Below are 27,786 nucleotides of genomic sequence, written 5' to 3' on the forward strand. Positions count from 1 at the left end.
TTGATTTAGCGGCTTCGTATGAATTCGTATGATCTAATTAGTACGATGCAGCTTGTTTTAGCTCGTGATTGAATCTACACTCTCAGAAATAAAGGTCGAGCTGTCACTGGGGTGGTACCTTTACCAAAGGTACAAATTTCTACTTAAGATGTCCATATTAATATCTCAAGGGTACATATAGGTAACTAAAAAGTACAAAACTGTTCCTCTTAAAAATTTTAGGTATCAATATATACTTTAAGTTATCAATATGGACCTTTTAAGTACAAATGTGTACTTGAAAAGGTACCAACCCGGTGACAGCTTGCGTACCTTTATTTCTGAGAGTGTATTTATTTAATTATGTGAATGTTTGTAAATATATATGTATTCAGTTTTAATATTTATTTTAGTAATATTATTGACTAATATGCAAATGTTTGTATGACTTATTTACAATGCAGTTTGTGAGGTAATATTTTCTCTTTTAGTAGATAAAATATATGAGAGGCTTGCTTTGTTTACCAAAAAAAGTGAATGTAAAGGGTTTGTAAATCTTAAAAGTTATTATTTTTTTTATTTGATTTCATTTTATTTCACTACATTTTTAGTTACTATATAGTTCAGCATAAATCCGTTAATAAATTGAATGCTGAAATGTAACTCTGCAGTTTAACAAAGTTACTTTTGTTGACATTTCATTTGTCATGTAAATTACTGTGCGGAAATCAAGTGACAAACTTGTTATTAAATATTAAGAAATATTAGCTCTGAACTTTTTTTTTCCATTGGAGAGTCTGCAGTGTATGTAAAAGTTTTAAATTATCAAACTCCCAAAATCATTTACCATAAATCCGCAGATATATTATTATTATTATAATTTCTATATATTTTTTTAATATATAAAATTCTGTACAAAAATATCAAAAACGTAGCCCTATATAAATTTCTGGAGATCATCAATCATGTAGCCAGAGGTACATATGGCTGCATTTCATTTTTTTAAACAAACGCTACAGGGCGGTATGATGCTGTTCCTTTTCATGCTTACCAGCTGACTGCTTACCTGCGTGTGGACAACTTTCTGGCTGTGACCAGTTTGTCCAGTGGCTCGCCATGTATGTCAGTGGACTTGAGACACGGAGAGAAGATAACCTTGACAATGGTGTTTAATCCCGGTGAAGAACGTTCCAGAAAGCGGGTAAGACTAAAAAAAAAATGCGCAAAATAAAATAAGTAAATAACAGAACGAGAATGTGGTAAAACCAAAAAAAATCCGACAAGGGCTTTTCCTTTTCTGAATTGCTTTTTAAAACTGTCGATTGGGTTTAGGGAAGTGGGTTGGCAGGTCAATCAGTGCTTTCTAAAATACTATTGGTTGGGTTTAGGGAAGGGGAGGGTGGGTCAGTCGATCGGTCGTTTAGTCAGTAAGTCAGTCGACAGTCGCCGGCAGCTAGCTCTCTGCAACTCTCACATGGTTGCCCACTGAAGCTAAGCAGGGCTGCGCCCGGTCAGTACCTGGATGGGAGACCACTTGGGAAAGCTAGGTTGCTGCCGGAAGTGGTGTTAGTGAGGCCAGCAGGGGGCACCCAACCTGCGGTCTGTGTGGGTCCTAATGCCCCAGTATAGTGATGGGGACTCTATACTGCTCAGTGAGCGCCGTCTTTCGGATGAGACGTTAAACCGAGGTCCCGACTCTCTGTGGTCGTTAAAAATCCCAGGATGTCCTTCGAAAAAGATTAGGGGTTTAACCCTGGCATCCTGACCAAATCTGCCCACTGGCCTCTGTCCATCATGGCCTCCTAACCATCCCCATATTATGATTGGCATATCATCACTCTGTCTCCTCTCCACCAATCAGCTGGTGTGTGGTGTGCGGTCTGGCGCAAAATGGCTGCCGTCGCGTCATCCAGGTGGATGCTGCACACTGGTGGTGGATGAGAAGATTCCCCCCCATTGTGTAAAGCGCTTTGAGTGCCCAGAAAAGCGCTATATAAATGTAACGAATTATTATTATTATTATTATTATGACAGTGGCCAGTGGATTTACGAGAACACAGCAGGCGCGAATGTGTACACAGCGACCTCTCATGGATTCGCAAAAACAAAAACTGCAAAGAACGTACCTCCTGGCACATATTTGGAGGCCTCCAGAAATGTATATAGAGGTACGTTTTCAGAATGAGCCTAAGTTGAAGGTTTCATTCACGTACCATTTTTACGTTTCAATTCAAGTGCAGGGCGACGCAGTGGCGCAGTGGGTAGCATGTTCACCTCACAGCAAGATGGTCGCTGGGTCGCTGATTTGATCCTCGGCTTAATTGCCGTTTCTGTGTGGAGTTTGCATGTTCTCCCTGCGTTCGCATGGGTTTCCTCTGGGTGTTCCGGTTTCCCCCACAGTCCAAAGACATGCAGTTCAGGTGAATTGGGTAAGTTAAATTGTCCGTAGTGTATGAGGGTGTGTGTGAATGTGTGGATGTTTCCCAGAGATGGGTTGCGGCTGGAAGGGACTAAGCCGACAAGAAAATGAATGAATGAATGAATGCAAGTGGACTCTCTATCTCTATATTTTCTCCTTCAATAGCCATTCAATTCACTAGTTTTCCATTCAATAGTTTCCATAGTTCCTATTTCCATTCCATTCGTACTTCAGCTTCACCACCAACTAAATTTGACAAAAAATCACATCTCCATGTTCTTTAGAACATTTACACCAAAAAGTGAGAGAGAGAGGAAGAATCTCTGGCTGCCCTTTATGTTCTCCTGTCTCCTGCTGTTCACAACACATGGCACAGAGCTGAGCTTTCTCACCCAATGACTTTTTACGTGTCCTGAGCTGAAATGGATCCACTCCATTCAGAGCAAGAGTGTTTACATGCACACTGACTCACACTGACACATGCATCTCAGACATGCACTCTTTTAATATGTACACCCAACCCCGCCCCTAACCCTACGTCTGCATGTGCAAGTCTACATCCAGACACTAATGGGTATTTTTTGACCAATGTTTCATGTCATAATTAGTGCTTCACAACATTTTTTTTTTTTTTTTGCTTCAGATTCCTTGAATTTTAATATGATCTTTTTCCACTGCAGCATGACTTTATATTCTATACTGGACATTATTTCTGTTAAGTGACAAGACTTTTGTCTAAGCAAAGTCAGACTTTACTGTCCTAATTAAATAATTATAAATCAAGGCATGATCATACTTTATTTTGGTGAAATAAGCGTAATCTAGAGGCCTTCGCCTTACATATTAGCCAGTTTTGATACCAAATGATCAACTAAAAGTCAAGTTATTATTTGTTGTTCCTAAAACTTGCATAGGCGACAAGATGTGTGTCAGGTAGATTAGACCTTTCCTAATGCTGCTTTTTGCTATACTGTTTCAACTTTTTCTAATTTGAGGTTGTGTGTGTATATGTTGGTAAGCTCAGCTATTTTAGCAAAGCAATGTTTCAATCTAATGTATGGCTGCATCCAAAATCTATACATTAATTTACTAATCCCTGCGCTCTTAAGTCCAGTAATACTGTGCAGTCCCATTGAATTGAGTGCGTCTTGATACTGTTGGCACTGAAAAGGTTGGCTCTCTTTCATAGTTTGTGCTTGCAATTTAATCACTATCTGGCAAGCTCCATTAGCAATGGAACATTTTAAATTTTTCATGGATGCTAGCTTGTATAATCTTTATTTAAACAATTAATAATTAAAACAGAACCTAACAATACCACTTTGCATTATAGACCTTCTCTGTTCAGTTTAAACGTAAGGTAATTTATGAGGATTTTGACATCACTATAAATGACTGTCACCTTAAATAGTGATCCATACCATGATATATGGATGGTTAACAATCATTATTGGTGAAGTGTGGACATTGACTTGAGATGGATTCAGATCACTTCCATAGAGAAACAGTTGCTTTGTACTGTATATGTGTATCCAGGATCTAGTTTCACTGCCATCGGGTATCAAGATTGTAATGTAACACTGATCTTATTGTTTACTGATTCTCTAATTGAGAATGTCACTCTTTCGTCGATTATGTAATAGCATAATGTTGTTAGTTTTCAATTTGATGATTTTAATATGGCAATTATATGTCAGGACCATTATATTAGAATATCAGAATATTTGTAGTATCAAGATATTAAAAGCCACAAGTAATTGTGTGAGCTATGATCAAACCAAATCCAATATTAGGATTTCTGAATTTTGCAGAATATTGCTTTGGTATTGACACCTCTATTTTTCACTAAAGTACAATATACATGTCGCCAATTTATGTTTCAGTAAGTTTTACTTTGTTCACTTCGAACTGATGTATGGTAAAAAAAAAAAGATTGATAATGAAATAAATGCTTCATTTTATAGATAGTGTGCATTTGTGATTTGTCTTAATCTCTAAACCAAAATCTTAAAAATGTAAATCTGCAGTCTAGCAAAGTGACTTTTGCTGACATTTCATAAGTCGTGTGAATTACTATGCAAAAACAAATGAAAATCTTGCATAATGTGTTATTTTCTGGATTTGTCGCTGTTGACTGACTGTTTAACTGACCAATCGACTAACCCACCCTCCTTCTTCCCTAAACCCAACCAATAGTGTTTTCAAAAGCACCGATTGACCTCTTTATTTCAGTTTAATTAAGGCTTGTTAACCACTTAAACTCTGCTGCTATTTGGGGATTTCAGCCTGGATTTTGCCTACCCAAATTTAAAAGCTTCCCAAATCCATATGCAGAGGTGTAAATGCCAAAATTTGGTATCATTTTAAAGAAAACCCTTTGAATTTTCATAAAACACTATTGAAAGTGTTTAAAATAACTGTATATGTCATAATAAACACCTAAAAAAAGAGGCGCTTTTTGTATTTTCTGTTTTTATAAACTCAAATTTGAAAGTGTACCTTTTAGGTTCTGTGTGGTCTAGCGTGCTTTAATTAATTTAATTTAAATTAATTGTTGTAATTTAATTTAAATTAATTGTTGGTTCCTGCACATGTCTGTAATCATAGGAAAAAAGAAAAATATCTCTACCATAATCTATGCAAAAGTTATTGCATTCCAACTGATGAGAGGTGCTGTACAAGCCACAGAGACCGATCCTTGTTTACATATTTCACTATTCTTTTGTTTGATCAAACATAATTCACTGTGTTTGGACCACATCAGACATAGAAAAGGATTGCTTATGCACATATCCTCAAAACAGAGGAGAATGGCCCTAAAGGGCACAGCATAAGGTAAGAGATGACAGCTGTCTGTGCTATCTGGGGCTGCTTATTGATCATGAATGTATTGTTTACATTTCTGCGCCATGGAAACACCACAATTCATTCAACAACTGTTTGGCATATGAATATAATTCAGTAAAAAGAATGCTAGAACTGTATGAGCACCGGCAAGAGCTTTCATTTGAGCTATAACTTGTACATGTGTCATATGAAAAATATAAAAATTAACCAATGTAAAATACCTAGCTCGGGTACCGGGTCTGCGGAGTTTAAGTGGTTAATTCAGTATTACTCGTGTGTCGCGATGAGCTCTCCAGTGAAGCAAATGTAGAGCTTTATAAAATAATAGGCAAGAAACAAACACAATTACTCACAAGAGACACTCAGCTGAAAACTTGTGATCGAATCACTGATAATGTCAACACAGGCTAGATATGTAGATACGTGCCCCATCTACATTTTTGCAGAGGGTGAATTATGTAGCCAGAGGTACATCGTCTCTAAAATGAACGCTATGGATGCTGCTGATGGCTTCTGTTTCTTTTGGGCTACCAGCTGACCGCTTCCTGTGGACAGCTTTTCCAATGTTACCACTTTGCCCAGAGGCCTGCCTCGTATGTCGGTGGACTTAAGGGTGGAGCAGAGTTGACCACGATAACATGATTCGAGTCCAGCGAAGAATATATATATTTCTGGAGAGTGCCAAATATGTCCCAGGGGCTACGTTTATTGCAGTTTTTGTTTTCCCGATTCCACCAGAGGCCGCTGTGTACGCTTTTTAGGATCTCAAATTTCTTTCGCGAGTGCCCTTCACGCCTGCTGTACTCACGTAAAATACACGTTTGACCGACCGACTGACTGACCCAACTCAGGCTCATTCTGAAAACGTAGTCCCATGGTCTGGAGACCGTGAAATACGTCCTGGGAGGTACGTATGACTGCATTTAGTTTTTTTAAGTGAATGCTGCGGGATTTTATGACGCCATTCCCTTTCGTGCTTGTCGGCTGACCGCTTACCTCCATGTGGAGGGCTTTTCCGCAGCAACTAGTTTGTCCAGTCAGCTCATCGTGTGTGTCGGCAGACTTCAGATGCAGAGAGGAGGGGTTGACCACAGCTACCGGGGAAGAGTCCGGGGAAGAGCGGTTCCAGAAATCAGGTAAGACAAAAACAGAATCCAAAAAATAAAGCGAACAAGTTCATGACAGGGTGAGAATGTGGTGAAATCCGAAAACGTGGTAAAAAAAATCAAACGAGGGCTTTTCTTTTTCTGTACTTTTTTTGTAAACCGTCGATTGGGTTTAGGGAAGTAAGCGGGTGGGTCAATCGGTAAAATTGGTTGGGTTTAGGAAAGGAGGAGGGTGGTGTCAGCCGATTGGCCGGTTACAAAAATACATACCTCCCGGGATGTATTTCGCTGTCTCCAGAAATGTCCAAAGGACTATGTTTTCACAATGAGCCTGGGTTGGACTGACCCACTCTTCCTCTTCCCTAAACCCAACCTATAGTGTTTTCAAAAGCACCAATTGACCCACCTACCCACTTCCCTAAACCCAACCACAGTGTTTTCAAAAACTAATCCAGAAAAAGAGAACCCTCTAATTTTTACCATATTTTCAAAATTTACCACATTCTCACACTGTTATTCACTTGTTTATTTAGTTTTTTACCATTTGTTTTTATCTTACTCGATTTCTGGAACCGTTCTTCATCGCACTTAAACCCCGTTGTTACAGTCAATTCCTCTCTGCATCTTAAATCCTTTGACGCTGTGAGCCACTGGACAAACTGGATACATCGAAAATGCTGTCCACACGGAGGTTAGCGATCAGTTGGTAGTGAGAAAAAGAACTGCATCATAACACACTGTAGAGTACTTTTAAAAGACGAAATCCAGCCATACATTCCTCTGGCTACATAATTCGTGATCCCTAGAAAACACTGTCGGTTGGGTTTAGGGAAGGGGGTAAGTGAGGGGGATCTGTCGGTCATTCGGGCAGCCAATAGCCAGTGGCCCCTCGTGGACTTACACGAGAAGATCAGGCGCAAAAGGCACATGCAAGAGAAATTTGAGATCTCAAAAAAGCGTACCTCCTAGGATGTATTTCACGCTCTCCAGAAATGTATGCAGGGATATGTATCCACAATGAGCCTGGATTTATGCTGATAGTAGAAGAAGACAGTGCTTATTGTCTGAAATATTCTTCCTCACAGAATACATACCAGTGTTAGATGAAGCCCAATTGATCAGCTCTGCTTGTCTTTAGCTTACAGTATAGGCTTGACGATGGCCTTTTGATTATACTAATAAATTCAGGCACTCAGCAACACTCACCAGTTGGTCTGCTTGACAGATCGACTGTGAAAATAGCTGCCTGTTGACATTTGCAGCCTCGGGGTCTCTCAGAAGGGCCAGCTGATGATTAGCGTCTGGTTGACTTGATGGATGTGCTTGTATGAATCACTCTGTTATTATGATTCATGCGATCAGAGCGGTCGTCTCACCGAACAGCCCCCGTTTTCTTGATATGGCCACTCTGTACTTCCAGTAATGTTGCTGTGTTTGTTAGCTGACACTGTCAAAACTCTGAATGTTTCAGCTTATATGCTGTAAAAAATGCTAAGTTCCAGACAATCGAATAGTGTTGGGACAACATGAAGGAAGTAAGCTCAGTTATTTATTTTTACAAGTGGATTGAACGTAAAACAATTAAGCTCCTCAAGATTTGTGTTGTTTCTTTTTGTAGTTAACATGTTTTAGATTTAGCACATAATTCATGCTAACAGGTAATTATTTTAAGCTAACATGTTACCACAATTTCAACGCAAACAATGTGCTAAATAAAAAAAATGTCATCAATGTGTTAAAATGATCGCAACCCCTGCTGAAAAATCCATCTTAAACCAGCCTAGGCTGGTGGGCTGGTTTTAGCTGGTTGACCAGCCTGGTTTTAGAGGGGTTTTGGCCATTTCCAGGCTGGTTTTCTGCCATTTCCAGCCTGGTCTTAGCTGGTCAGGCTGGAAAATGAACAGCTAAAACCAGCTTGACCTGCCTGGTTTAAGCTGGAAATAGCTGGTATTGGCTGGACTCTCAGCCTGGCTTGGCTGGTCAAGCTGGTTTTAGCTGGTCATCCCCCAGCCTGACCAGCTAAGACCAGGCTGGAAATGGCAGGAAACCAGCCTGGAAACCAGCCAAAACCCCTTTAAAACCAGGCTGGTTGACCAGCTAATACCAGCCAACCAGCCTAAGCTGGTTTAAGCTGGATTTTTCTGTAGGGTATGAACACTAATAAATTTTCACAGGCAATGTGCTGAATCTAAAATGTGTTTACAGGCAATGTGCTAAATCTAAAACATGTTTACAGGCATAAACATGTTTTAGATTAATGACATATTTTAACCTGGATTCACATGATGTCAGCATATTTTAGCATGAATTAGCATGTTTCTAGAATCTTTTCAGCATGTTTATTATATTGTCAGTTTTAATTGATAGGTTAAACACTAATGCTAACAATAATTAGCATAGTGCTATCTTGTTTCTAACATGAACTAATATGTTGCTAGCATGTTAATGACATATTTAACCTGGATTAGCATGTTGTCAGCATATTGTAGCATGAATTATGTTTCTGTTTATCATTATATTGTCAGTTTTAATTAACAAGTTGTTACCGCGTCTTGGACTAAATGCTAGGCTTTAGATAGACAGATTAAGATCTAAGGGCCTTGAACTATATGGATGTAGTTTAAACACGAATGCTAACATTACTTAGCATACTGCTATCATGTTTCTAACGTTAATTAAAGAGTAGCTAACATGTCAATAACATATTTTAACCTAATTTAGCTAGTTGTTGGCATATTTTAATATGAATTAGCATGTTTCTGTACCTGTTTATTTTAAATTTCTGTCCATTTAATAACATATTTTAACCTGAATTAGCATGTTGTCAGCATATTTTCGCATGAATTAGCATTTTCTGTTGACAGCACATTTCATTATATTGTCGCTTTTAATTAACAAGTTGTTATCGGGTCTTGAACTAAATGCTAGGCTTAAAATAGACATTAAGATCTGCCTTGAACTATATGGATGTAAGTTAAACACTAATGCTAACATTACTTAGCTTAACATTACATAATTTATACTTAATAAGTTGCTAGCATGTTAATAACCTGTTTTAACTTGAATTTGCTAGTTGTTGGCATATGTTAGCATGGATTAACGTTTCTATGTTTTCAGCATGATTATAATACTGTCAGTTTTAATATGTTGTCATCATGTCTTAGACTAATTGCTAGGCTTTTGATAGACAGATTAAGATCTAAAGGCCTTGTATGGATGTAGATTAAACATTACTGCTAACATTAATTAGCATACTTATCATACTCATAGCTTATCAATTATATCCAGCTATAATAATTTAGAGAATTCAAGCCCTATTACTGCTGCTCAGGGGGTAGAAGCTCCTGGGTCTTTTGGCATGTTTTTGCATTATCATCTGCCCAATCTGTGAGAGACTGAGACAGCTGCTGAGGTCTTTGGCATTGCCGGCAGTGCTTTGGTATTTCAGATGTCCCGCATTCTTCAGTATGGCGTGTTGGTTGTTCCTTCGGGATAAAATGCATTAGTCAGAACATACAGCGCCTCTCATAAAGATGCAGTTCACAGTTAGATGCTACATTTTAATGTAGATTTTTTTTTCATTTTTTAAGAGCCCATGCAAACGTTGTCACCATATGCTGTGGTGTTTTGAGTCATTTCTGTTTTGTTGCTATGCAGTTGCTAGCGTGTTCTGGATGACTGCTGGCCTAAATCATTTAAATCAGACAGTATTGGTCCCTAGATATTGTGTGGCTCAGATTTCTTCTTTTCTCTAGTAACAGCACACTTAAGAGCCATTCAAACATAACACGTCTCTGCTTAGAAATGTTTGACATGCAGACAGTGTAAAATGGGAAAAGAACAAACAAAAGAGTGTTTTTTTTATTTTTTATTAAAGAGCCCCTATTATGGGTTTTTGAAAATGACCTTCCATGTAGTGTGTAACACAGCTCTAAGTCAAGTGAAATATCCAGCTAAGGCTTAAATCTGAACGTGCACAGTGTTTAAATCTTTCGATTCATCTATAAAAGAGTCGATTCATAGTGCTTCAAATGAATCGTCTTGATAACAAGTCTTTAGCCATTTCGGCGTGACGTCGATACGAAACTTAAGCCCCGCCCAATTGTTCCGTGTGCAAACCTGGGAAAATTGAAACCCCTGGCCCCGCCCACAAACACTGTAGCAAAGAAAAAAAGAAGAACACTGTAGCAGACACTGGTTGAATCAAGTCGTGTAGATGCTGTGCTCAGCTGGATATTATTGGAAGTGTGAGAGGAAAGTTAGTGTTTTTTTGTCTACCCAAAGATGAAACTGTTAAGAGTCAGTGGTCCTGGAATCTACAGGCTCACAACGGGGGATTCGTCTGCCGTTTGTTAAAGGAAGGATCACAAAAGACTATTGATGTGTGGGACTTTGTCAGAGCTAGACAGGAACTTTATAGTACACAGTTTATGGATCAATTACTTCCTCCATTTTACAAGTGTAAGTAATTTAAGTGCGATTAAAATGGTTGCCTCCTTGCTTTCTCTAGCTTGCAAATTATGTATTTAATTGTGTTTTGTTACTTGTAACCACATATACTATATCTGGTTAACTCTTTATATTCTCATATTGCGTCTAAAGCCACGTTGAAAACGTGACACGTGCTGCTTTGTTTACTTTGTTTTCGCGTTTGTGAGCTCGCATTCCACTGTCGTTTGTCATTGCTATGGCCAGCATTAGCTGTTCTTACACAAGTGCGATGGCCAAGTTTTAAAATAATTGATCTTTAATCCACTGTGTGGATTAATACTAAATGTGTGTCGCTGTTTTTACTTATGGTTAATAATAGAGCAATATGCTGGTGTATAACTGCATTGCTTTAATGCACTCCTGCAATAGGCTCACACACATACCTGCCAACTTTTGTCCCTGATAATCTGAGAGACCGGGGATATTACGGGAATTTTTGGGGATAAATAACAAAGTGGGAGATGGGTTGGAAATGCAGGAGATGGGTCTGAAATATGGGAGACTCCCAAGAAATACAGGAGTGTTGGCAGACATGCTCACACTTATACTCTGCACTCTGACTACTTCAATATTGTTGATAAGCTGTGGTGGGCATTATCTGTTTCATGCTGAACACTGTCGACCAATCGCAACAAACTAGGTCATCAGTCCAATCAGCGCAGAGTAGCATTGCGCTAAGGAGGGGTTTGGAAACAAATGAATCACTGAACGATTCATATAAGAGTCGCTGAGATACTAAGGTAAAAATAAATGCATATTATAAGACAATGAACGAGTTTTTTGACCTTGCATGCATATTACACTGTTGTTGTAGACCCCCAAAATCAAAATATGACCTTTTTTAATGCAAAATAAGGACTCTTTATGCAAATGTACTGTGTAATGTGCAAGATACTGCAAGGAAAGGAAACACCCTTGTCAAATGACCAGTCTTGAATGACGTACATCTTGAATTTTAATTTATAATAACAAATCTTAAAATTCATAAAGAGTAACTTTTCCAACCATCAGCTATGGCCTTTCCAGAACTCTCCAATTTATTTGAGTCATTTTTTATTCAGTAAATCATTTAGTGAATCAAGAGTCTCAATCTGACCGGATCATCTCAATCATTAAATCATTAAGTGCATACTAGCTTTGAACAGATCATTTGAATCACTGAATCATTAAACGGAGTTGCGCTCCGAATCATTTAAATCAGTGAATCAACAGCTGGAGATTATTGGAATCACTGAATTATTAACCGGAGGTGCGCTCCGAATCATTTAAATCAGTGAATCAATAGCTGGAGATTATTGGAATCACTGAATCATTAACTAGAGGTTTGCGCTGAGTTGATCATTTAAATCGGTGAGTCATTAACTGCAGATTGCTCTGAAATGATCATTTAAATCACAGAATCACTAACTGAAGACTCACTCTGAATTGATGATTTGAATCACTGATTCATTAACTGGAGACTCACTCTGACTGGATTATTTGAATCCATAAATTATTAACTGAAGACTTGTTCAGACTGATTCGTTTGAACCGCTCTAACTGGAGACTCGCTTTGACTGGATCATTTGAATCAATGAATCGCTAACTGGAGACTCCCTCTGAAGTCGACATTTGAATCAAAGTCATTAACTGGAGACTCACTCTGATGGTATCGTTTGAATCAGTGAATCACTAATTTGAGACACCCTCTGAAGTGAACATTTGAATCACTTTGAATCAGTCATTAACTTGAGACTCGCTCTGAATAGATCATTTAAATCTATCAAATTGTTAACTGAAGACTCATTCAGACTGGTTCATTTGAACCACTGAGTCTTTAATTGGAGACTTGCTCTGACTGTGTAATTTGAATCAGTGATACAATAACTGGAGACTAGCTCTGAATCACCGAATCATTAACTGGATGCTCACTCTGTCTGGTTCATTTGAATCACTGTGTCTTTAACTGCAGACTTGCTCTGACCTGATCATTTGAATCAGTTAATCACTAAATGATCATTTAAGATGAATACGTTATTTACTGAAGACTCATTTTGACTGCTTCATTTGAATCACAGAGTCACTAACTAGACACTCATTGAGTCTTTATCTAAAAGAGGATTAGCGCAGAAACCTCATGAGGTGCTAATAATTTGATAATGACCGACCTAACCTAAGAAAAGCAACCAGCCCTGTGGTCAAATCTGTGGTTAAATTTGTACAGTCGTTCTCTCGTCACAGGATTACCCAATAAATTTGATGTCATGTCTGAGTAGCACATAAAATCCTCATGGCTGGCTTCCCCTTTGCTCTCTCTCATTTAGAGGCTTTAACTCAGAGTACTCACTTATTGAGAAGGGTGTCCCTCAAGGATCATCACTTGGCTCTCTGCTCTTTTGTTTATTCATTAATGATTTGCCTAAATTTTGTTCAATCTGCCAGATTCAACTTTATGCAGACAATACTACTATTAGTTTCTCCCACTCTGATATTTCATATATTCAATCTTCCTTGCAGTTAGATTTTACTTTAATTCAAGAATGGTTCAATAAAAACAAACTTATACTAAATAAAAAGAAGTCTTGTAGCATGGTGTTTTTTAAAAAATCTCAGCGGTTTCATTCAGTAGACATAAACATTAGATTCAATGATGGATGGGTCACAGTTGTCTAATGTCAGTGAATATAAATATCTAAGCCTTTGGCTCGATACTGAACTGTCCTTTATACCCCATATTGATTGTATAATTAAAAAGTCCTATCGGTGCTTAGGTTCTCTCTATCGTTCTATTAATTGTTTTTCATTTAAAGTAAGAAAAAAATTGATCTCTCAATTAATCTTTCCTATCATTGATTATGCTGATTATGCTGATATAATCTATAACAATACCTCTGATTTAAATTTAAAACCTTTAAATACTGTCTTCAATTCTCTGTGTCGATTTGTTTTCCTTATAGAACCCATCATTGTATATTATACGAAACACTTGGTTTGCTTCAACCTAAGTTCCGCAGACAGTATCATTGGTATCTGTTTCTTTTAAAATGTGTTTACTTTAATTTCCCTTCTTATTTAAAGCAGTTTTTTGTTCCATTTACATCATCATAATTGCTTCGGCATGTGTAACAGAATTATTTTTTTGTTCCCAGAATTTCTACAGAAAGCTCCTTTCGATACAAAGCACCTTCCGACTGGAACAATCTCCCTTCGTTTTTTTAGATCAATTAAAACACTTCATCTTTTCAGGGCTAATTTATTTTCTCTTCTGGAAACAACTTGCGAATGTTATTAAATTTGGCTCCAAATTAAATTAAATGTTTATTATTTATTTGCATATCAAATTGTTTGTACTTTTGATTATATGTTGTTGTTTATTTAGGCTTCCGATTGTGGGAAGTGTTTCAGGTGGAGTGAGCTGCTTGTTTGATTGTTTGTTTGTTTGTCTTGTCAAGCGTATGTACTTTATGATGTGTTGTACTCTGTTTAATTTATGAACTTTTAGGGACCCCCTCGAAAATGAGATGATTCATCTCAAGGGGCTATCCCATTCAATAAATTCAATTCAATTCAAAATTCAATTCTCTATTAACATGTCCATCTAAAGGAGTATCATGAGCTCTCATTTTTCAATAACAGAATGACCTGTTTCTTTAGTGTTTCTCCTTGTAATCTTTGAAAAAGGACATTAACCTTTTGTTTTTAAGCTTGTTCTGAGACCTTTTAACTCCCTGCTACGCTCAATACTAAGAATAACTAGTTCAGTCTGGTTTTAAATTGTTCTGACATTCTGCGTCTCATATAAGACCACCACTGTTTTTGTTTATCTCAAAAGCCAAACCCCCCGGTGAGCACTTTCATGGATGTGCTTTTGTCTCCTAAACACACATCAAGTGCACACGCTGTGTAGAATAAAGTGGAGCATTCAGTTTTATCCAATCTCTCACAAAGCGAAATATATGAACAGTAAATATTCCCGAGAGACAGTCAGTTCATTAATTTATTGTAAAACAAACAAACAAATAGACAAAATCTCAAACCAGTTCTTAAATTAATGGTGATTAATTTGGAATAGAGACAAACATTATTTCTATAGGTAACACAATTTAAGGGACAGAATTATTTATAATAATTATAATTCATTCATTTTCCTTCGACTTAGTCCCTTATTTATCAAGGATCACCACAGCTGAATGAACCACCAACTATTCCAGCATATGTTTTATGCAGCAGATGCCCTTCCAACTGCAACCCAGTACTGGGAAATACCCATACACTCTCACATTCACACACACACACACTCATACACTATGGGCACCCAGAGGAAACCCATGCCAACACGGGGAGAACATGCAAATTCCACACAGAAATGCCAACTGACCCAGTCAAGACTTGAACCAGCAACCTTCTAGCTGTAAGTTAAATCAGTGCATAGCATGTCTTTTAACATCTCTGGACTCTTGCTGTCGATATATGCAAGATTAGAGAGCTCTCAGATTTCATCTGAAACAGGGATTCTCAACCATTGGGCCACGGCCCACTATAGAGGGCCTCAGCGATCCTGCAAGTGGGCCGCAAGATAGCTTAAAATGAACTCTCAATATTATAATATAATTTTTGGATTTCATTATTAATATGCTTTATTAAAATAATCGAAGTATTGCACTTTCTCCTGTTCTCTAATTGATTACTTTAAACTCAGCTCAAAAACAGCCTCATGATTGCATCTGCAACTAGTAAGCTACACATAAGACTGTTCATTCGATGGTTCGAGTACCGGCTGGGTCAGTCGACATCCCTGTGTGGAATTCGCATGTTCTCCTCATTTAGGTGCTCCGGTTTCCCCCACAGTCCAAACACATGCGCTATAGGCGAGTTGAATGAACTAATATGGCCGCAGTGAATGAATGTGTGTGTAAATGTGAGAGTGTGTGGGTGTTTCCTAGTACTGGGTTGTGGCTGGGAGAGTATCCACTGCTTAAAGCATATGCCGGAATAGTTGGCGGTTCATTCCGTTGTGGCGACCCCTGATAAATAAGGGACTAAAGCCTGGTTTATATGTACAAGTGGCTTAAACTCGCTCATTTATTTATTTATTTATTTATTTATTTATTTATTTATTTATTTATTTATTTATTTATTTATTTATTTATTTATTTATTTAATGTTTTATTTATACATTGTGAAACATTACAAAAATTTACAAAGACATAAACATGTAACAATAGCCCCTTTCACACATACAGACCTTTCCGGAAAATTACCGGCAATTTTCCGGAAAGGTTGTATGTGTGAACAGGTCCTTTTTGAAAATACCGGTAAATTCGTTCTGGCTATTTTCCGGAAAGAGAAGTTGTAACATTAACGGCAATTTGCCGGAATGCTGCGCTGTGTGAATGCAGAAGGAAGATTTCCGGAATAAGCCCGTGCACGTCTAGAACGTGCTGACGTGAGACTTATGCTTTAGCCAATCACAACAGTCAGACGCATTTACGTCCACGCGGTTTGTGAGAATAAAAGCCTTTGAATATTTTTCCAGACACATTTAGCTGCTAGAAGTTAGTCAGATCACGTTTATATGTTCTTCTTAATGCCAACTGTGTAAATAATCATCGATAAGATGCTTATGATAAGCCGTTGTTTGTTTACCTTCAAGCTTTGCGTGTGCCCATGAAACAGCCTGTGAGCGCCTGCACACGCACATATTATGAACATCTCGACATGCGAATATGATCCTGTGAAAGTTGTTTACAATATTGATCATCAAAAGAGTTTGTAATTTAGTCAAATGTTTACAAATACAAGCGCAGCCGTTTAAAGCTCATTTGTGGTGAATGATGTCAAAATTTACCGGTATTTTGGAATGGATATGTGAATGCTCTTTTCCGGAAAATTTCCGTAACGTCCTCGCCTGTGTGAACAGCGCTTTTTTGTATATACCGGTAAAGTCGTTCCGTAAATTTTCCGGATATTTACCGGTATCACTGTGTGAAAGGGGCTAATAAGCAAATACACTGAAGAGTATTTTGAGCAAATAATAAAAATAAAAATAAATAAATAATTATAAATAAAAATAATATAATAAAATAAATAGATGAATAAATAAAAAACAACAACATTAGTGCAATCTTATATACAGAAAAAACAAGTCTACAATGTGTTGACCAGAAATAGTTTCCCGAAAAAACTGGGCATTAGGGGGTGGGGACTCAATCAGAAGGAGAAGGGTCAAGCTGAAGAGTTTGGACATATTTGCGAAGGGGTTCCCACAATTTAATAAAAGTAGTGCTAGTTCAGTGAAGAGAGTACCTAATTTTTTCTAATTTCATAAAATAATAAACATTTCTTATCCAACAAGTGTGAGAAGGAGGGTGAGGGCTCTTCCAATTCAGAAGAATTAATCGCCTAGCCAGAAGGGTAAAGAACAAACTCGCTCATTTTGAGGCAGGAACTGGCGGAGATGCAACAACTTTAACTATGAGGTAAACACAAAACAAAACTTTCCATCCGAAACTCCTTCACGGGACTTAACACTTGTAAACAATCGCTCCATCGGGCTCGCGCCATTTGCGCGGCTCTCAGTCCCGCCCAGACTCGTCAATGATACCAAGCCGACCAATCACAGAGCTTGCGCTGCGCGTTGCTTCGACGTGTAGTTATATTTTTTGAGAGGTGCATGTCAGCGACGCCGACTGCCACAGCGTAGGGCTATGCGTCAACGCGTAGGCTGCACCGTAGCATGCGCATGCGCTTCACGCACAAGTATAAATCAGCCTTAAGCCGGAAAATTAATGAATGAAGAATATGAAATGAAATTAATTAATAATAAAAATCTAATAATTCACAACCACAACATGTCCTGTAGAAGTTACAATTCACAGCTTGCAGATTGCATAACCAAATTTCCACCGTCCCGCTGTTACAACACACAAGGTAGCTGTAAATTAGCTTTTTTACTTTTATCATTTGTACTGCGTGTTGCTTGATTTTAGATGAACGCAGTTTGTTAGACTGGAGAAGCCCGGAGGAGGAATGAAAATCGAAATCCTGCAGGTTCTTAAAGAGCAGCAATGCAGGATCAGATTTACTAAACAGCGCAATCATTTAAAAGAGGCGGCAAGAGAGGAAAGATTTGCAGCTGACAATGGGCTAATTACACCGTACCAGCAGCTCATTTGCATAATGACTGAATCTTCCAAGAGTGACACAAATTAGTCTGTGCAACATTAGCGGGGTCTCACTCACCCTGTGTTAATGCGCATTTTGAAGTGAGAAGCGAGGGATGGAAAGGACAAATTTGGAATAAAAAAACCCTTAATTTGTGAAAAAGTTTGCTACGCTCATGTGAGATGGTTTTGGATTATGAAATGTGGTTAATGCTGTAACACAGGGAGTGACACTGACAACTGAGGTTTGTAGTAGTAGTAAAACTTTATTGTCCTTGACAGGAGATTTGTTATGGGCATCGCCATATTGCTGCAGACATTCACTAAAACAAGCAATAAAAAAACAATACAAAATACAACAATTACAAAATTTATAAAACTAATTAAGATAGACTCTTATTAAATAAACCCACTGAAACAGGTAAAAAAGATTTCTTATGGCGGTTTAACCTACACTTTGAGACTCTACATCTTCCACCAGAGGGAAGCAGTTCGTAATGTGGAAACAAAAAATGAGTTGGATCGTTTACAATCCTTTCCACCTGATTGAGGGCACAGTTCTCAAATAAAACTTGAGGATTAAAATATTCATCGTGCCCGACAATTTTCCATGCTGTCTTTAAGAGATGCATCAGTGTAGATTTACACTGAACAGATAGGTTGCCAAACCACACTGTGATACCATACCTAACAATCAGGGCCGGAGTGGGACTCCTTTTCAGCCCTGGAGTTTCAAGCCTCAGACCGGCCCACCTCAGTTCACGACTGACTATATTAAAGTAAGGTCATTTCCAATTCAGTTGCTAATTACACTATCACGTCTTTTTTTTTGAGAAAACAGCTGCTTTAGAACTTCAAATTTTCAACAACCCTAACAGTATTATATATCTTAACAATAAAAATGAAAACAATAAATTACTCTGACGAGGATCGAACCCGGGTCCGCAGAGTCTTATCCGAACGTGCTAACCACTGGACCACAACAGCTGTGAATGTGATGGAGACACAATTAAGTTTTATTATCATTAAAATAGATAAAAAGAGAAGAGTTGCGATAAAATAATGAATAAAAAGGCTTTGGTCAAGTAAATAAATAAATGTAAAAAGTGTGACTGCTGAGAGCAACAGATTCTGGAGCTAGGGACACCGGCCCTCGCGGCCAAAAAACGGACCGGCCCACCGGGAATTCTCCCGGTCCTCCCGATTAGCCAATCCGGGCATGCTAACAATGTTTTCAAGAGCTGCTTTATAAAACAACATCATGAGCTTCTTGTTAACTCCAAAAAGACGCAACCTCTGTAAAAAAAATTACAATCTCTGGTGTAAATGAGAACAAACCAACTCAATGTAGGTTTTCCATGTGAAAGAATTGTCGATGTAAATGCCCAAGTACTTATAGGTTTCTGACTAAGTAATAGGATGGTCATGTACAACCACTTGACGATGGTCACCTTTGGGTTAAATACCATCTCTTCTGTTTTATTTTTAGCTTATTTCTATCACACCACTCAACGAACTGACTAATTTCTGACTGATGGGTAACACCAATATCATCATTCTCATAAAGTAAACTTAGTATGGCTGTGTCATCTGAGTATTTAAAAATAAAATTCTTTTGGATAAACATGCACGTTTTATTTGGATAGTCAGGCAAGCAATGGTCAATACGGGTGCAAACAGGTGTATAAGGCAATGCAGAAACGTAGTCAAAATAACAGGTGATAGGTCGGAAGGCGGGCGGCAGACTGAGGCAAAAAGGTAAACAAGGCTAAGGTCAAAACACGGGAAAACAAGACAAGATTAACGCGTTGTAATGCCACTATACAGCTAACAAGACTCAGCCACAGTAAGTGTTTCTCTGCTGGTTATGTAGTGCAGTAATCAGTCCAGAAGCAGCTTCAGCTGTGGGAGTCTAATCAGTGGAGACTTGGAGCAGGTGTGTGTGTGTGTATGTGTGTCATGACTGAATATGTAGTCCATAACATGGCAGATTTGTAGTTCTATGAGTGTGAATGTTTTCCAGCGACCTCTGGTGGTTTACAAATGTGGTATACATTTGCTGTATAAACTCTGACGTAGCATGCATTACCAACCCAGGCTCATTCTAAAACCATACTGCTATTGACCTTATTCTAAAATGCGGAAGTGCGCCTGTTTTCGCCATTGTCTTAGAAATTCCGATTCAGTCGCCTATGGGGGAAATGACTAGGAATAATAAATGGCAGAAAACGGTCAAACTACTTGCTCTACAAACAAATGTTTGCATGACTATACAGACCAAGTAGAATAATGTAATACGAAAATATCAAATTGCAACATCAAGCAGCGTAATGAGTAGTTTTTAACATCAAAAAATGAATGGAAGTGAATAAGACCGAAAGTCTCAAGCCAAAAAGATTCAAATGGCAGCGCCCGCTCGTCGGCGGAGAATACGGTGAATATACCTTTCTGGTAAGCGACAAATTTGGAGCTCTGTTTGTTTTCACCAATCCACCAGAGGCCGCTGTGTACGCTTTTTGAGATCTCAAATTTCTCTCGCAAGTTGCATTCGTGCCTGCTGTTCTCACGTAAATCTACCGGAGGCTTCTGCTGACTGACTGACTGGTCGACTGTCTGACCAAACATCCCCACCCCCTTCCCTAAACCCAACCAATAGTGTTTTCAAAAGCACAGTGGCCAAAAACTGCAAAGAAATAGCTCATGGGATGTATTTTGCTCTCTCCAGAAATGTATATAAAGGTACTGTCAGAATGAGCCTGGCAGTGACCCTTTTTCTGGTGCATGTATGCAGATAACAAATGTGGTGATTTACACTGTACAGTTTGTGCTGTATAGTTTGATGGAAGCATATTCACAGCATTGAAGGTCACAGTGATTTGTCTGCTGTGAAACCGCACGTGTAAACATGCTGTGAATGCTGTCAGAGCAAAAAACTGACAAATCAAAAAATGGCCCGAGGCGCACCCGAACAATGACTAACACATGTCAGCACTGTCAATTGTGTGTTGCCATTTTTGCAAGCTTTTTCACCAAAATATACTGCTGCAAGCTACAATGTGGAAGAAGGTTTTGAAATCGTGTCATGATTTAAAAATAAATGATGATGGTATTATTAATGAATTGGGTGATGTACTGTATTAAGTGAAGCTGATTTGGAAAATTTTATAATAATGTTGTAGCAAAACATAAAGAGTTGTTATAATAAAATAGTTGAAATATTATCATAATCATCATAATTAATCTGAATTTAATCAAATGTTCATGAGATGATTAATTTTTATTTTATTTTAATTGAATTGATCTTTATTGATTTATTAATTTTTGGATTTTTTATGAGCTTGGTATGGAATTATTATTCATGAATTATTAAAATTGTTTTAAGCATTAATTAAATTTTGCACATAAGCCTAATGTGCAACTTTGGATGACAAAGGGTTTTGTGTAATTTTGATTTCCGAATTACATTATTTAAAAATGAAATGCTGTTGTTGTTGTTGTTGTTAATAACAATAATAATAATTATAATTATGAAGATAATTATTATTAAGATAGATGTATAAATATAAATATTATTAATATTAGCTATAATAATAATAGAAATAATAATAACAATAATAATATTAATAAATTAATAATAATAATAATAATAATAATAATAATAATAATAATTAATAATAATAAATATGTATTATTTTTAGCTTTAATATTAATAAATGTTATTATTATTATTAGCTTAATTATAATAAAAATAATAATAATAACACAATAATAATTATAATATTTATTATTATTATTAGCTTTAATAAAATTAATAATATTAATTAATAGCAATAATAATAATACTGAATATTAATTAAGCATTATTATTATTAACTTGATTATTGTTATTAATAATTACAACAAAATAATAATATCGATTAAGTTATAATAATGAATAATAATATTACATATGTAATTTGTATTATTAGTTTTAATAATATTAACAGTAATAAATATTAATAATGATTGCTTAATATTAACAATAATAATAATAAATAATATTGATAAAGATTTTTATTATGAGCTATAAAAATATTATTATTAATATAATAATAATAATAATAATAATAATAATGTTTATACATTTTTATAATGGTTATTATTATTAATTTATTATCTTCATTATTATTAGCTTTATTAATAATAATAATAATAAGTATAAATTTTTATTATAATAATATTAATAATGATAATAGTTATAAATTTTTCTAATGGTTATTATTATTATTGTTATTAGCTTCAATATTATTAGCTTAATTATTATTATTGTTATTACTATTAATATAATAATAATAATAATAGTAATAATAATAAATGATGAGGAGAGAGGAGACAGAGTGATGTAGCCAATCATGATATTCATTCATTAATTTTCTTTATTGCTTAATCCCTTTATTAATCTGAGGTCGCCACAGAGGAATGAACCACCAACTTATCCAGCATAATGTTTTACTAAGCGAATGCCCTTCCAGCCGCAACCCATCACTGGGAAACACCCACAGAATCACCTTCACACACATACACTACGGACAATTTAGCCTACCCAACTTGCATGTCTTTAGACTTGTGGGAGAAAACGGAGGAAATCCACACAAAAACGGAGAGAACATACAAACTCCACACAGAAATGCTAACTGAGGCTCGAACCAGAAACCTCCTTTGTCGGAGGTGATTGCGCTACCCATTGCACCTCTGTGACACAGCAATTATGGTAGGATTTAAAATAAAACACTATTGCTGATAAGAAGCCAAGGACAGAAACTCTTTCTCATTTACTTCACTTTGTGCCAACAGCCTTTGGCACACATTCAAGCACTGAACGTCTATCTACTGTGAGGTTCAAAAGTCTGAGGCCATGCTGGCAATGTGGGACTCAAAGCCTGAAATAAACAGGATTTTCAACATTTAAAATAATAAATGTAGTTATGTAAGGAAATTACGGATCTATTATTTTTTTTTCTTTTATACAGTTGGTAGTTGGACTCCAACAACACCATCCTGTGAATGCTGATGCTGAAGCATTGTGGAGAGCTGTCTGCAGAAGGTAGAAGGTAAATCGCATCTTAATGAACCAACTCAAGACATGGACTATTTATAATCACAGCAAACTGTTTAGAAACAATAAAAGTGTCCAAGAAGATGTCCAAAATCTTTACATGCATTGACCCAGAGACTGTTTAGATACATGTCACTAATGAGAAGATGACGGATGTTTAGTAAAGTTTAGTTTTAAACTAATTTCGAGAGGAGCACGTGCTTAAGATTGACCCAGCTGGTCCACATTAGCTAATCATGATCCTCCAATCAAAGGATCCCAAGTCACTATATATCTCCTCATTTCCTTTCTACATCTTCGTCTGGAAGAAACCCCTCCTACTTCCCTTCTTCCACCTTTATCCAGAAAGGGCGGCACGGTGGTCCAGTGACTAGCACTGTTGCCTTACAGCAAGAATACCAATGGCATTGGGTCCTCGCTGGGTCATCTGGTTTTTCTGTGCGGAGTTTGCATGTTCTTCCCGTGTCCGCATGGGTTTCCCCCGGCTTCCCCGTTTTCCTCCCACCATCCAAATGTGCTCTATATTATAGATAAAATTAGCCTAAATCTTTTTTTCTCATGTCTTACTCTCAGGACGTTCGGCTTGGCCTAAGTAGCGGGGGAGTTTGAGATCGACCTGAGCTTTATCTCCCCTCGTCCTGCGAAAGGGGAGAGCCCTAGTTCTGAGGATCCCTTGTCCCTCTCAGGACAGCTGGGAGAAAAAAGCTACGTTTAAAAGTGTGAAATCTTGAACTGTATAATGACCGAAATGGCTTTAAACACTCAGCAAGCACAAGAAGTCAACATGATGTCAGACTGTTGTACCCTAACGTCGTGGGCACTTTGCATTTTGTTTGGAAATGAAAATCGGCTTGATATCAGAACCGAACGTCAGGTCGACGTCAATGTCCAATGTAAAACCTAAAATTAACCAAATATCAACGTCTAATGATGCTGCAGCTTGACGTTGTGTGGACATCAACACTGTGACGTCTATCAGACGTTGGATTTTGGTTGCAATACCTGATGACTAAATGTCAGCATTTGACGTCAATATGATGTTGGTTTAAGATGTTGGCTCAACGTTGGATTTTGGTCACTTTCCAACACAACCTAAAATCAATCAAATATCAATGTCATTTGACGTCATTATTGGACATCAAAATAATGTTTTCCTTAGATGCTGGCTAGACATTGCATTTTCCACCTGACATCACAACGTAAATCTAAACTAATATTAATGTCTTATGACATTGTGTACCTGCTTGGCAAAAACAAAATCCACTACATTCTCTTTCATTCATTCTCTTGTTGGCTTAGTCCCTTTATTAATCCGGGGTCGCCACAGCGGAATGAACCACCAACTTATCAAGCAAGTTTTTACGCAGCAGATGCCCTTCCAGCTGCAACCCATCTCTGGGAAACATCCGCACACACACACTCATACACTACGGACAATTTAGCCTACCCAATTCACCTGTACCACATGTCTTTGGGATGTTGGGGAAACCGGAGGAAACGGAGGAACCCCGGAGGCACCCGGAGAAAACGGAGGCACCCGGAGGAAACCCCCTCGAAGGCAGGGAGAACATGCAAACTCCACACAGAAGCGCCAACTGAGCCAAGGTTTGAACCAGCAACCTTCTTGCTGTGAGGCGACAGCACTTCCTACTGCGACACTGCCTCGCCATGAAATGCACTACAGAATGTTACAATAACACACACACATCAACAAATTACATGTAAACGCATCAGCTTTTCACAGTGAACTCATTACTCACTTATCTTGAGTACTTTTAAAAGGGATACTTTTTACTTTTTTTTACTTTTTACTTGAGTAATATTTACAACCGATACTTTTACGCTACACTACAGATTTAGGCAAGTAATGGTACTTGGACTTAAGTATGATTTTTCAGTACTCTTTACACCAACGGCAGTGTGGAGAAGTAAGCACTGGATCAAATGTGTTCTGTAAATGCACTTAACATCATCTGCCTAATGCATAAATCGAATATAAATGTAAATGGCCTTCAAAAAAAAAAAAAAAACTAACAGTAGAATTCCAATTTTTCTCGTCTTGGCCCACCATAATCACACTGTGAAGGGCAAGAAAAATGAATTACAATCAGTTAAGGTTGAGGGTGGCACTTTCGCCTCACAGCAAGGTTGCTGGTTTAAGTTCCAGCTGGGCCAGTTGGCATTCCTGTGTAGAGTTTGCATGTTCTACCTGTGTTGGCGTAGGTTTCCTCCAGGTGCTCAAGTTTCCCCAGCCTGATCTCATGAGAAAACGTAAGTATTTTATGTTTTGTGAGTTAAGTGGGCAAATCGTACGAAATTGTCAATTTTTTAAAAAGGAACCCGACCGTCATTGGGTGATGAGCAAATCGTACAAAATTGTATGAATTAGATCATTTGAATTCATACAAATTAGCCACCAGATCAAAAGTTTACGAATTGTCGTGAGATTGTGTCGGTTTCCCCCACAGTCCAAAAACATGCTCTATGCTGTAGGTCAATTGGATGAACTAAATGGGCCTTAATGTATGAGTGTATGTTAATGTGAGAGTGTATGGGTGTTTCCCAGTATTGGGTTGCAGCTGGAAGAGCATCTGCTGTGTCAAACAAAATGCCAGAATAGTTAGCGGTTCATTCCGCTGTGGCTATCGCTAATAGACAATGGGACTAGGTGTAAATGAATGAATGAGTTAAGGTAAGTAAGGGAGGCCGGTAGACTTATTAAGCTCTCTTCAGCTCATAAATATCTCTCCAGTACATCCTTTTAATGGTCATAAGACAAATGTGCTGGTCATTACAGACTGTGACGCAAGGTGTGAAGGTGAGGTATTTTTACTCTTTGATATATCATGTCCCATTTTTGGTCAGTGTCATCATTAATCTAATTGCCTGCTGCAGTGTAATTTACTTTGAACCTAAATCAACCTTTAGAAAGGATTACTATCACTGCTGCTGCTTTTTTTGCTATGATAAGTTTATTTAAGTCATAAACGTTTAGTGATATGTTCCATTCACCTTCAATTATGGAAACAATCATTGAACAGTTGATTTACATTTACATTTACATTTAGTCATTTAGCAGACGCTTTTATCCAAAGCGACTTACAAATGAGGACAAGGAAGCAATTTTCACAACTAAGAGCAACAATGAATAAGTGCTATAGGCAAGTTTCAGGTCTGTGAAGTCTAAGAAGGGAAGTAGTAGTATTAGTATTTTGTTTTTTTTTTTTTTGGTACAGTTAGTGTGATATTCAGAGAGGCAATTGCAGATTAGGAAGTGTAGTGGAGAGTAAATAGTTGAGTTTTTAGTCGTTTCTTGAAAGTAGCGAGTGACTCTGCTGTTCTGATGCAGTTAGGGAGTTCATTCCACCAACTGGGCAGATTGAGCGTGAGCGTTCACGAAAGTGATTTCTTCCCTCTTTGGGATGGAACCACGAGGCGACGTTCATTCACAGAACGCAAGTTTCTGGAGGGCACATAGATCTGCAGAAGTGAGAGCAGATAAATAAAAGAGATAAAAAAAGAGAGCTTTGAATTTGATGCGAGCAGCAACTGGCAGCCAGTGCAAACGGACTAGCAGTGGAGTGACGTGCTCGTTTAGGTTCATTGAAGACCACTCGTGCTGCTGCGTTCTGGAGCAGTTAAAGAGGCTTGATAGAGTTAGCTGGAAGCCCAGCTAGTAGAGAGTTGCAGTAATCCAGTTTGGAGAGAACAAGAGCTTGAACAAGGAGTTGAGCTGCATGTTCAGATAAGAAGGGTCGGATCTTTCTGATGTTATAGAGTGCGAATCTGCACGATCGAGCAGTTCTAGAAATGTGGTCAGAGAAGTTTAGTTGGTCATCAATCGTTACTTCAAGGCTTTTCACCATTTTGGATGCAGTAATGGTTGCCCCATCCATCTGGATTGAAAAGTTATGGTGTAGAGTTGAGTTGGCAGAAACTACAAGCATTTCCGTTTTTGCGAGGTTCAGCTGAAGATGATGATCTTTCATCCAGTGTGAAATATCCAACAGGCAGGCTGAGATGCGAGCTGGATCCGAGGGATCATCAGGATGAAAAGAGAGGTATAGCTGGGTATCATCAGCATAGCAGTGGTAGGAGAATCCATGTCTCTGGATGACTGGTCCTAGAGATGATGTGTAGATGGAGAAGAGAAGGGGCCCAAGAACAGAGCCTAATTGAAACAGTGTTTGAACATTTGATTTTCAGAATAGTATCCTGGGGTAGGGGGTGTTCAGCTACAAATGTATGTGTGTGTACAGGTTTATGTGTTTTACAGGGACATGTAATTGTTTATTGACATGGATATGATCTAGTTGTACACCTCCCGAAATAGCTGACAGGATGTTTTGATATTAAAATTTGGTCACAGGTTTCCTTTGAGGGTTTGGTTTAATGGTAGGTGTGAGATACCTACATAGCAAAATTTCTCTGGCCCACACAATCAGGTTTTGATTGGCCCACATGCCGCATTGAATTACGGTACATGACTGGACCAAATCTGGCTTCCAGACAAGGGCCAAACACGGACCATATCTTGGCCAAGTCTCAGCCAAGTTAATAACTCATAACTGAGCCTGAACTGGGCCAGATAAGTTGGTGTTTCACGATGAAATTGATAAACCCATGAAGCGTTGCGCTTTAGGCACACTATGGGTATGCTTTTTCTCAAAGTGACCTGATTGGTAAAATTTTCATTAACTCAAAAAT

General features: G+C 37.8%; 2 protein-coding genes across 9 annotated transcripts in view; one reads left to right on the plus strand and one right to left on the minus strand.

Annotated features, from left to right (window-relative positions):
* The window catches only part of LOC110439792 (uncharacterized), a 31,733-nt gene extending 23,950 nt beyond the window's left edge, over positions 1–7,783 (minus strand). Inside the window, exons 1-2 of one of the 3 annotated variants that reach the window (XM_087254519.1) lie at positions 7,558–7,783; positions 1,046–1,186 (exon numbers count right to left, since the gene is read on the minus strand). The gene's annotated coding sequence lies outside the window, so the exon portion shown is untranslated. Of the gene's footprint in view, positions 1–1,045; positions 1,187–2,790; positions 2,879–7,557 lie in introns of those variants that run through there. The other 2 variants (XM_087254518.1, XR_015492001.1) reach the window with 2 other exon arrangements.
* LOC141385670 (kelch-like protein 35) overlaps positions 1–27,786 on the plus strand; it is a 36,877-nt gene that overhangs the window by 3,216 nt on the left and 5,875 nt on the right. For 2 of the 6 annotated variants that reach the window (XR_015492056.1, XR_015492057.1), the window contains one exon: positions 22,994–23,074. The exons of 2 other annotated variants lie outside the window; for them this stretch is intronic. The gene's annotated coding sequence lies outside the window, so the exon portion shown is untranslated. Of the gene's footprint in view, positions 1–22,438; positions 22,735–22,817; positions 23,075–23,652; positions 25,094–27,786 lie in introns of those variants that run through there. 2 more of the 6 variants (XR_015492055.1, XR_015492058.1) reach the window with 2 other exon arrangements.

The sequence above is a fragment of the Danio rerio genome, chromosome 5 (assembly GCF_052040795.2).
Source record: "Danio rerio strain M-AB ecotype USA chromosome 5, GRCz13ab, whole genome shotgun sequence".
NCBI classification, from domain to species: domain Eukaryota; kingdom Metazoa; phylum Chordata; class Actinopteri; order Cypriniformes; family Danionidae; genus Danio; species Danio rerio.